At 52.4% G+C, this 11,520-nt stretch overlaps 1 long non-coding RNA gene across 1 annotated transcript; it reads right to left on the bottom strand.

Moving 5' to 3' along the window:
* Positions 1-435: 435 nt before the first annotated feature.
* Positions 436-2,087, bottom strand: LOC120639709. The gene is made up of 2 exons (XR_005661623.1): positions 2,007-2,087; positions 436-808 (listed from the first exon to the last, which is right to left on the bottom strand). It is a non-coding gene; the product is annotated as an uncharacterized LOC120639709 (long non-coding RNA).
* Positions 2,088-11,520: the final 9,433 nt, after the last annotated feature.

Raw genomic sequence — 11,520 nt, 5'->3', positions numbered from 1 at the left:
CCTACCGCAATGAATGCAGTGGTAGGTGAACCTTAGTATGGAGACCAAGCGGCCTTACATACGTGTCTGTGCTTGCAGACACATGGCGGCTCCGGACCTCCCCGAGGCGGGGTGCCGATTCCTTCCCTTGGTGAGGGGTCCGGTTACTATACAGGTTGTCCGGGACCCTATGGGGGGTCCGGGATTCCCTGGGGTTCCGGACCTCCATGGGAGGTCCGGAGCCTCCGGCTGTTCGGGCTAAGCGCCTGCTTCCTCCGGGAACACGTGGTGCTCCCGGAGCTAACCAGGGAACAGGTCCGGGACCGCTGTCGGGCGAACTGGGCTCCGGACCGCAGGGGTCCGGCTGCTGGACGTAGTTAAGGATAACTACAAGGCTCTTACCTAGACACAGCAAGAGGAGTACCCCAGTCCTGGGGTACCGACACACATCCAGAATTGTTCAAAGAGATATTCACATCCAGAATTGTTCAAAGAGATCTTCAGCCAAATTCATACATTAATGAATTAGAAATACATTTGTAGTGCTCATAGTCATACACTACTCCTACGAAGCATAATATTAGTCTCCTAAACCAACATTTAACCACGTACAGACTAGATAAAAATAATAATGGGTTCACATATCCTAGGTGCAATGAAAAAGCTAAGTTCATTGAAGAATATATTGTCAGCCAAGTCTCAATCTTAACCAAACTTTTCCCTACCGGCAGCAACAAGCTCGATGATGTCCTTGGTACTCAGTCATGGTCTTCGATTGCTGTCCATCTTCAACTAGTGCTGCCACAAAAGCTTCCAAGTCATCCTAGTCCTAGAAATAAAAGGATCACAAAATTCTAGATATTAGTTTCAGGCTAAGGATACACAGTTAAATCAAACAAATGTGGTAAACTTTACAAATTATGGACTTAAGTCATGACAAGTATAGCTGTACCAACACATTTACTAAAACCAGTGAGAAAATTTCAACAATAGTTGTAGCACTAGGGGATAATAACATTGATAAGCCGGAACCTTGGAAGAAAGGGCGCCATTCCACTAGTAATTCCTACTTTGAAACTTATAGAGCTGAAAGAAATTTCTGTGCACATGATGCCATTCCTCCAGGACCTTATGCAACTTTGAAACTCATTGTACTGACTAAAGGTTAGTAACATGCACATTTATGTAGAGTTATAAAGCTGACACAGGATGCCATATTGCTTCAAACTGGCAACAAAATTTTCTTTGTAGTGTATCCTACCACTTAGTTTCTAACAGTTTTCTAGTGAGAATCAACACTAGACATCAATTGCACATAAACCAATTTTCAGTCATTTTCAGGCAAAGAAACACCAACATCCTAGAGACAATCCTACAAAGGGAACGCAACCAATATTGACTGAAAACTACTGCACCAACAACTCACAATACAAACAGTGATAGGGAAATGCAGGCCGGCTCAACATGTACACGAAAAGGACCATACATGGACTATCTAGGGCCACCAAAAGATTTGGGAGGACCATTTCTCGATCTATCTAATATCACCTACAATTGGTTCAAGTTAGATCCGAAAGTAAAGTCTGCACAACAACATGAACATGCTGTAACACATGAATGTAGACAACTCACAGTAACAGATTGCACGCTATCCTGCGAGGTCGCAGCCAAAGCTTGCACTTTAACAAATCCCCCCATCAATAACTTGCGCTCAATATCGGTGTTCAGCTAACACAGAATATTTTTTTTAGGAAGCTCTATATTAACAATGCAAGAGAAAGGATGTGACGAAGAAAAATTCAAAATGAGTTACCTACTAATGGATTAACAAATCCCCCCACTTGAAGCATAGATTACTGATACATGAATTCAGAAATTGAATCCATGAATGAAAGAGATCCATTTGTTTCCAGAAGTATAGCCGTAGCTTTCTATTGCTGGTTTAAAAACTATCTAGTATCTACCTCTCTCTCCCTCTTTGTTCCCCTACGTTTCCATTTGTGTTAATAATGGATAGGAAGACTCACCAATGAAAATCAATGGACTTAGCAACTAGCATATGAGGCACAGGCATAAACGTCAGTGCACTCCGGGCGCTTGGAGTTGGAGGTATCAATGACCGGCAACGGCTGTGACGCACCTCCACTGCAGGAGCAGCCGGGGTGGAGGGGGCAAGAAGAAGAGCCCACCAAGCGCTTCGCACTGGGTGATGACGGCCACCTCCTCCCGCGAGACCTCGGCTGCGGCCGCCAAATCCCCCACCACCCGGATCGGCAGCGCCACCTCGTCCGTCACCGCCAGCGCCGCCGCCATGGACTCAGACGCAGACAACCAGCAGCCAAGCGAGACGAGAGAGGAAACTGGTGAAAACGAACCCCCACTGAGAAACCAATCGAGAAACCTGCTTCTTCAAGGGTTTCCCTGCGCCGCCCCCGGATGGATTGGATTCATCATATACAGTACCTGAGAAGAAGAAGAAGAAGAAGAAGAAGAGGCAGATCTGACGGAAGCGGCCGAGAAAAGCGTGGGTGCAGGAGCGAGCGCGATTGGGGAAGTAAAATCGGGTTTTGGGTTCGTGGGTGATTAGGAATTGCAGCCTCCCTCTCGAAGCTTCCGGCCGCCGGGGCCAGGTCACCGCGCCGCCGGGGCCTAGGCCGAGCGCCCGCGCAGGGGCTAGGCCGGTCGGGGCCCCCGCGGCCGTGCCCGCGCCGGGGCAAGGCCGGGGCCGCCGCGCCCCCACTGGGGCCAGGCTAGCCGGGGTCGCGCGCCCATGCCCGTGCCGGGGCCCCAGGCCGAGCGCCCTCTCGCCGGCTCTGAGATGAAAGAGAGAGAGAGGAGAGGGTGTGTGAGATGAGAGGATAAGGCCCCGATTGGCTGGGCTCCACGGGCGGCTCTGGCCGGAGCCTCACCGAATGGTCGTTTCTGCACAAGCTTCAAGTCTAGTCTAGAGCTGCGGTTGGAGCACCTCGCGGCTTACACTGGAGAGGAGAAGCCCCAAAATCGTGGCTTCGTCTGGCTCCGTGGAGCTGCTGCCCCTTTTGCCCCCGCACGCAGCACCGTGGTGGCCGAGCTCCGCCACTTGACGCATGCCGGTGGTGGTCGCGGGTAGGAGGCGGTCCTCGGCGGCGCAATCTGCGGGGAGGAGGTGGCCGGCCCCGACAGCCCGAGCCGCAGCGCGAGCCACAGTGCGGGTGCGGCCCCGGAGATCCCCCGCCGCCACCGGAGCAGGATGAGGAGGCGGAGGACGCAGTGACGCCCAGGCCGACGCGAGGCGCCGGCAGTATCGGACGTAGGAAGTGGCCGGCGGCGGTCCAATCTGCGGAAGATGTGGCCGGCGGCGGCTGCACGAAGGAGGTGGCCGGCAGCGGCCCCGTCTGCGCGGCCTGTGGGGAGCAGAAGCGATGGAGGAGGCGGCGGGTTTGGGCGATTGGGAAGGAGACGGGCGACTGGATAAGGGGAGGGAAGAAAAAAAGGGAAAGAAAAAGAAAAGAAGAGAGAAAGAAAGAAAATGAAAAAAAGAAAAAAAAGAAAAAAGTAATTTAGACTTTTATAATCTCAATCCAACAAGTGAAGTTGTTTTGCCAAACGTTTTTTAAAATGGCTCCAGCTCCATCAAAGAAGCCGCTCCACCTCTGGAGCTGGAGCCGGAGCTGTTTTTGGAAGAGCCGGAGCCGTGGCAAACAGGGCCTAAGTAGTGTGCAGTAGGGAACTAAAGACAGGGGGCCACCCTACCGATCACAACCATAGAGGTTGCCTTTGGATAGTGTGTGAGATTGGAGAATGCATAGGATATCCAAATGATTACACTGAGGGACATAGAGAGATGGGATAGAGATAGAGATAGAAAAATGAGATATAAATCCAATTTATTGTTTGGCTATAGTTGGGTTAGGATTGGGTTTTAAGTGGGATCCGCATGCCTAAAAGACAAAGATAGAATTCTAGCTTTTTTTTACACGCCGAGAGCACTCTGCCTAAAACATCTCTAACAGTCTAATAAACTATCGGTATTAGAAAAAAAAAGTGCTCCATCAGTCTCCCAAAAATTCTCCAATTACTCAATATTTTTTGATTTATCTCAATATTTTCTCCCAAATCTCCCAATATAAAGGGAAACCAAGACTCTCCCAATAAGACCCGTTTCCCTCCCGCGTTTCTTTTTCCCCGTCGTCTTTCCTCTCGCGTCCGAAGCTACGCCGCCGCTGGCACCTGCCCGCCGCCTAGTGTTCCCACCGGCCATCCCTCGACACCCAAAGCATCTCTGCAGATAGATCCCCCTCGGCTTTGGCGCTCCGTTTGAGGTGGAAGCGGCCCTCGCCACTGCCGCGAGCAGCCTGCGCAGGAGGTTTCCGGGCGCCGCTGCTTGGGGCCTCGCGAGCGAGCGTTGCATCCTTTCCCGCTGGAGCAGCAGGTGAACGCCGCCCGCCGTGCTGCCCCCCACGTGAGATCAAGCCAAGGTATTGAAGAAAAAAAACTTCTTTTGCATTATTAGAAAGATTTATCGAGAGACTGCAAAAGCAACTTTTTCAATAATTCTAAAACTGCTATAGAGATATCTTTCAATACCAGTTATTGAAAAAAAATATTACGGAACCGGAGGTGCTCTAACCGTAGCCTTATCTATTCACAAAAGCGCACAACCCCACTACAGCCCCGCATGCCTGCATCCCCGCAAGGGTCTGGCGCGAATGCAGCGGGTGATCCCAACAGAGCTGCGCAGCGGGCGGCACGAGCTCCAGTGGATTGCAGCCAAGAATCTTCGACAGCCCGCGCGCGAGGCGAGATGCCGAGATGCGCGTCCAGCTGCCTGCGCCACGAGGCAAGCGGCAGCTTCGGCGGCTTGTGCGACCAACGTGCATAGCTCCACAAATCAAACACATGTCGAGTACACTACTACAGAAATTTTAATCGAGGCGGGCATAACGGCTTAATTGAAACGGTTTTTGCATCCGCCTCGTACACAACTGTGGTCTTGACCGTCTTGGTTAATAGTTTAACCAAAATGATTTTTCTAATGTAACCGCCTCGGTTATTGAGTATTAACCGAGGCGATTTGTTTAAAAAACCCGCTTCGGTTAAAACATATTATCCGAGGTGGTCGGTCATTATTTGCCCGCCTCAGTTAAGATTTTTCAAGATAAAAAAAACTTATTTCATTTCGAATTTGTATCTGAAAACGAATTTAAAAGCACATACAAATCAGAAAATACGTGTACGAAGGATAAACACATATATTAGATCCATTCATGTCACATACTAAGTGAATATATTAATTACATTCATGCATGTCACACGCTAAGCTCTTATATATTACATTCATATTCACATAATAGTTCACAAAATCACATCACATGTTCACATGACAACCTAATTAAGGGCACTTAGTCGAGGATTTCTGGCAACTTGTAGTCATTTATGTCGAGATCGGTTCTCCAATTGCGTAGCTTCACGAACTTGTCCTCCGTCACTAGCTCGCTCTCGGCATAGAAGAATGTCCCCCCAACATGACAACATTCATTGGTGACAAACTTACAAATATCAGATATTGTTCAAGTGATGCTTGTATGGTCCACCCTTTCCCTTCGCCACCATCCTATAGATTTCTTGAGCTGCCGCCAACTGTGGCTGTAACCTTCGCAAGCCCTGAGGTACTCACAAGTATAGTATCCGCACAAAAGAGAGCATTCAGGTTGCTTGGCGCACTACATGCACGTAACACAATTATTACATCACATAGATAGCATGCATGATGTAGTAGCACAGACGATTCATCATACGTACCGAAAATTCTTGCCTGATGCGCAATTTTGTGCCATGCTTTTGCTTCTTCTTCTCGGACCTCTGATCGTAGCAATCGGGGTCTTCCACTTATTTCCTATAAGCGTTGTATGCCAACCACTAGTGTCAACAACAAGTTTGATATGTACTTTGAGTGCATAAAAGAATGTATCATCACTTACTATCGCAGACAGTATTCGAAATCCTTTTATGCTTCCTTGTTCATCTTGCGCAAGGAGTCGAATATAACAGCCTTTTCATCCTGAGGATAGATGCAAAATACAATCCAGTGGCCCATGATGCCCAAGCTGCACAATTGAAACAATATGGATGTCAGATCTTGAATCATGAAAAACGGTGAACCCAACAACTATTGCAAGTATCATTTTAACTTACCCGAATTAGTATGCGGCAAGGATCGCGCCATTTCCCTAGATCTTCTTCATGGCTTGTAATATGTACTGTCCTTTTCTATACATGATCTCGCCTCACATTTTAGCCCGGACTTGGAGTCGCTACATTGGCTCCAAATTCACCAGGTCTGGGTTCGTGTCTGTTACATCGCACCCAATGATGGCCCTTTCGGTAATGTGCATAGGAGATAGGTAGATGACATTGTGATTTAGTTCCTTGCATACATATGATTGCATCCTACAAGAACAAGTGGTCATGGCATTGTTAGTTTGATCGTAATGAGCGTACCTTCAGCGATGCAGAGGTGTGATAACTTATAAGGCAAAAAGGGTGACTTGTGCGATGTCGAGGTCCTTGCGCCGCAGTAGCCTATGCTTGTCATGGAAGTCAATGGTGAAAGGACAGTCTTCTTCCAAGTGGAAGTACTCCTTGGAGGCCCTCACAATAAAATCATTTACTCCTAACTTTGCAGCATGCATATACCAGAGATGGAACCTTCGAACTTCCCATGGCTCCTCGACGAGCTGGCCCAAGGTCAACATGAACTTGTCATTCTCGTAGTTATCGGGGCAATCATCAGAAAGGGGCCAAACTGATGGCGGTGTTCGTGGCCTGTAATTAAGACAAGGATTATAAGAAGATAGTTTTGAATAAATTTGAATACAACACTTATAATCATAAATTCGAATAGAAACAATTTGAATACACTTGAACAAACAAGTTTGCCATTGTCTACCTGGTGAATGCCAATGTGCACTTGAAGTCCTCCGCTATGTTGGACGTAGTCCATTGCTCTGTAGTGAGGTGAGCAGGTTTGTCCTCATCTAGCGTTATGGGCTTCTTCTGCACAGGAGGACATTGCCCTGTGCCTGTTGGACCTCTACTTGGAGGTGGGGTTTCATTGCCTGTTGTGCCCCCTGTACCTCCTTCTGGTTTGCTCGTGTCAGGAGGGGGCGGGCTACGTCTAGGACTACTGCCTTGGCCGCCAGCATTGTTGTTGCCATCGCTGCCATTGTCATTGCCACCGTTGCCGTCGTCGTCGTCATCACTTGGGCCACCCGGGGGAGACGACGACGGTTGTGAGGGTTTTGACGCCAGCTTCTGCTCTTCCAAGACAATATCTGCCTTGTTCCATAGCACGCTACAGCCGATAGCACCGCCGATAGTTATGGCTCCTTCTTTAGTGGAAAAGTCTAGTTCATCACTGTCAAAATCATCGGTCGTCCATGCCGCCTCCACCAAGGCATATTCGGGTGGGATAGGCTCCCCCTGGTACCTGTCTTCAGGGTCGGGCGGCTGTACGAATCCCTACGCCACAATCTTCTTCCTCCCCGTCCTGCCCCAGGGCACCTGTAGCATGCTGTCGGTGTCTAGACTTGGTGGTCCAGCATCAACTAGTGATGCTGCTGCATGTCACTGTCTCTAGATGGTTGATGCAAGATGAAATACAATGACACGGGGGTTTATCCTAGTTCCGGCCAATGGGGCCGTACGTCCAGCAAATGGGGTGAGCACTGTATTATCTTGCATCGGGGTGCTTGTAGTAGGGGATACAAGCTTGGGCGAGAGAGGGAGAGAAGCTCTCAAGTCTCAGTGTACGCGAGGAGTGATTGAGGCAAGTGCCAATATGGGGAAGAACGTGCTCGAGTGTGTGCATGCTCTGAGAGTTCGACCCCCCTGAGAAGAGGTCCACCTCCCCCCTTTTATAGGCTTAAGAAGGGGCGGATTACATGCATGGGATGTCTCTAGTTTCGTCATCCTCTCCCCGAATCGGGGGGACCAGTTGGTAGTTCCTGTTGCCGAGCACTATGAGGCATGGCCATGGGCATGGTCGTCGTCCTTGGAAGCTTTTAGCCACGCTCGGAGCATGTCTTTGTCCTGTGGCGCCCGTGGACGGCATGGCGACAGCTATAGGGCGCGCTGTCCTCTGTGTTTGACTGGGCAGAGCACCGATGGTGTTTCTGATGGCGGTGTTGTCCTAGTCAGTAGCCGTACTGCGTTCGAGGGTCGTTGCCCATGCCTGTCGAGGGTCCTGCAGAGGAGGAAGTACAAAGATTTGGTGGCACAGTGGCGGGTGCAGTGCCAGTCATGTCCACGCAGCGTTTGGCAAGTCCACACAACGCCGGGAATGGTGGCACAGTGATCGGAGTTTGTGGACGAGACTCCGGTCACATCCTCTGTGCGGAGTGGCTGCTGACGCCGCCTGACACCCTCACCATGCCGCGGAGTGGTTTGCCATAAATGCGCCAGTCCCGTCGAGCAGGAAGGTTACAGTCCTAGCCTGCCGAGGGGGCCTCGAATGAGGTGGAGTTTCCCCTCGCGCCGAGGCCCTGTGGAGGGCTCGGCCGAGGGGGGAGTTCCTATGCTCTCCGAGGGTAAGCCTCTTACCCTCAAGCGAGGCGGAGATGCGATGCGCTGCAAGGGGCCTCGCGCGGGGAGGCCTCGGGCGAGGCAGAGATCGTTCTGCGTCCTATGAGGCCTCGGACGAGCCATGCTCCGGTGTTGGGCCGTGGGCCAGGCGTGTATTTGGGCCTTTGGCCTGGAGAGGATTTGGACGCCCAAGCATAGGTGATGGCAAAGCACCGGGGGGTGGGGGGGGCTTTGGACCGGTTGCCTAATTGTGTTTTGCATTTTTAGGGCGTTCTAATCCCTAAGTTAGGGTGCCCCATATTATGGTACCCGACAGTAGCCCCCGAGCCTTTGTAGGAGTGTGTATCAGTCCTGTAGAGGCTTGAGCCCTCGAGGTAGTGGCTCGGATGCTAACTTTTTGGGGTTTAGTCCTTCGAATTTGTGATGTATCCTCCGTGGGGGCGCGTGAGCGTACCTGCAGGTGTAGTCCCCGAGGCCTTGGAGGAGTGTGAGCACTCGTCCAAGGGCTATGAGTATCGCGCTTGTGTGGTCGATCGGGTGGCGCAGACATACAACATTCGTTTCAGCCAATTTCGGCATTCCTTTCAACTGGTAAGGCAACCCTTGGCCTCTTTGGACCAATTCAAACGACTCATCAAGCGTGCAAGGAGACTTGTTTGACACGTGGGATTTCACAATCGGGTTGTAGCTGATTTTATTCGAGGGTATGGCCTTAGCCGTGATGTGCGAGGAGCCCCCATGCCCTAGCCCATGTGAAGGCGATCAGGGGTACCCTCATCTTGCTGTTACGACCCTCGGTCTTCCTTTCTGCAAGGAGGATGGGTGAAGCAAGCCATGCTACCCTCGGGTAGCGAGCCATGGATGCTTCATTAAGCTGTTAGCGGGTGGTTCAAGTGGACATCCGTGCCCCATTCGATAAGGGTCGGCTCGTGGTCCGGAGACACATCCCATAAAGCGCTCGCAAAGGTTCGCTAGGCAGGGCTCAGACCCATTCGATAGGGTCCGAGGGCTCGATGCTCTCCCTCGATGGGATCCCTCGTACTAGCCACCTTTGTCTGGCCTCGAACACAGCGTAGGACGTCTCAAACTCGCGTTCGAGGCTAGGCTTTGTATGAGCACGTCCATGCTATCCCTGACTCTGTTGATCTGGGGCCGCTGTCAAACTCTTGGTGGGCCAGCCTTCGAACCCCTGATTAGTAGGGCTCGGAACGTTGTTCCTTTGTGGGTAAGGATCTCCCGGGGGAATATTCTATCACTATCCGGCGCGGGGCGCGGAGTCGTGGAGTTGTGCGCAGGTCATGCGTGACATGGACCGGCGCTTGCAGTGCAGGCGCGCCTTTTGAGGCAGCATCCTCGGGCAGACGGAATGGCGTGGGCCGCCGAATGATAGGACGGCTCCACAGTGCGCCCGTTACCGCTTTGGTAACTGCAATGCTGCAGTTAATGCGCATGTGCGCGGGTTCCCACAGCTGTGGGGCCCAGCTAGCAGGGACTGCCGAATCTACCGAATTTAATGCGGTCGATTCGGGATAGCCGCGGCGAATCCGCTCGTCACCACGGCTATAAGTGAGGCGTGGGGGAGTCCGCTCGGCTCACTCTTGCCTTTGCCTTTGCCTTTGCCCATCGCCGCTCACTTCCTTTGCCTCCACCCTGCGTCAGGCGCTCTAGAGCAGAGAAGCGAGAGGAAGAAGAAGAAGTGAGCGCACCTTGGTTTTGTTCGAGCCTCCCTCCCTTTTCGCTGTAGCCATGGTCCAGCTAGTCGATCCCATGCCGTGGAGCCAGTCCGTCGCCGACCAGGCATACGAGTCGCTGGTCGTCACCGGGCTCCTACCGCCAATCACCGATCCAGCGCGCCCGGAGTGGATTGCTCCGGGGTCGACGGAGACGGACCCGAAGCCCATGCCTGGCTACGTCGTCAGCTTGGCGCGGCTGCATGAGTGGGGCTTCGGCGTCCCCGCTAGCCGGTTCTTTCATGCGCTTTGCCACCATTATGGGATGGAGCTGCACAACGTCGCCCCCAATGCCATCTCACAGGCGGCGGTCTTCTATGCCGTTTGCGAGGGCTACCTGGGGGGAAGGTGCACTGGGACCTGTGGAGGCACCTGTTCTGGGGGGAGCTCCACACCAACCTCGTCTCGACAGGAGTGAGGAGGCCCGTTCGCGCCGGCGGCCTCACACTCCGGGTACGGGAGGCGAGGAAGGACCTGTACATCCCCTGCACGATGATGTCAAACAATCATGACCGGGATGAGGCATGGTTCTACCTCCGCAACGACAACGGGTGGCTTCCGGCGTACACCGGCAAGATATTGATGGTGAGGCCGGAATCTTGGATGCACGGGGTGTCGTCCCCTACTCGCCAGGCCAAGCTCACGGTGTACACCGATGCGCTGCAGCGCTTGGCGGAGAAGGGGCTGACAGCGGCCGCCGTCGTCGCCAATTTCCCCTCAACAAGCTGACGCTGAAGGCTCCATCCGAGGGCTCGCGGATGATGGGGGAGCTGCTCTCCCGCAAAATTGCTGCTCAGAGAGCGTGGCATACGGTGGCAGCCTCCCCGACCGGCCTCGGAGATCTCTGGGAATCACAATGCGCCCGAAGAGGGGTATTTCCAGTTGGTAAGGATTGCTTCCAAGCATTGATCGTTTTGCCTTTCTGATTCTCGTCATGTTCACAGGGGCTGAGCCGCCATGGATACATCTCGGACCCTCCACTGCCCGAGATCCGAGCAGCGAACCGCCAGCTTGCGGAGGCGGAGAAGGAGCGGAAGGATGCCGACAAGCGGCACTGCGATAGGAAGAGGAGGGAGAAGGAGAAGATCGACAAGCTGAACAGGGAGCGGACGAAGGACGGCCTCTCGCCACTGCCCTCACCCGAGACCATGCCAGAATCGGATGACGACGCTTCGTACTCGGGGTCTGACAACATCGATTACTCGATGTTTGATGACCCCAAGACGGAGGTGGCCGGGGACCGACCGTC

This window comes from Panicum virgatum, chromosome 7K, assembly GCF_016808335.1.
Source record: "Panicum virgatum strain AP13 chromosome 7K, P.virgatum_v5, whole genome shotgun sequence".
Taxonomy (NCBI): domain Eukaryota; kingdom Viridiplantae; phylum Streptophyta; class Magnoliopsida; order Poales; family Poaceae; genus Panicum; species Panicum virgatum.
This window is presented reverse-complemented; position numbering and strand designations above follow the sequence as displayed.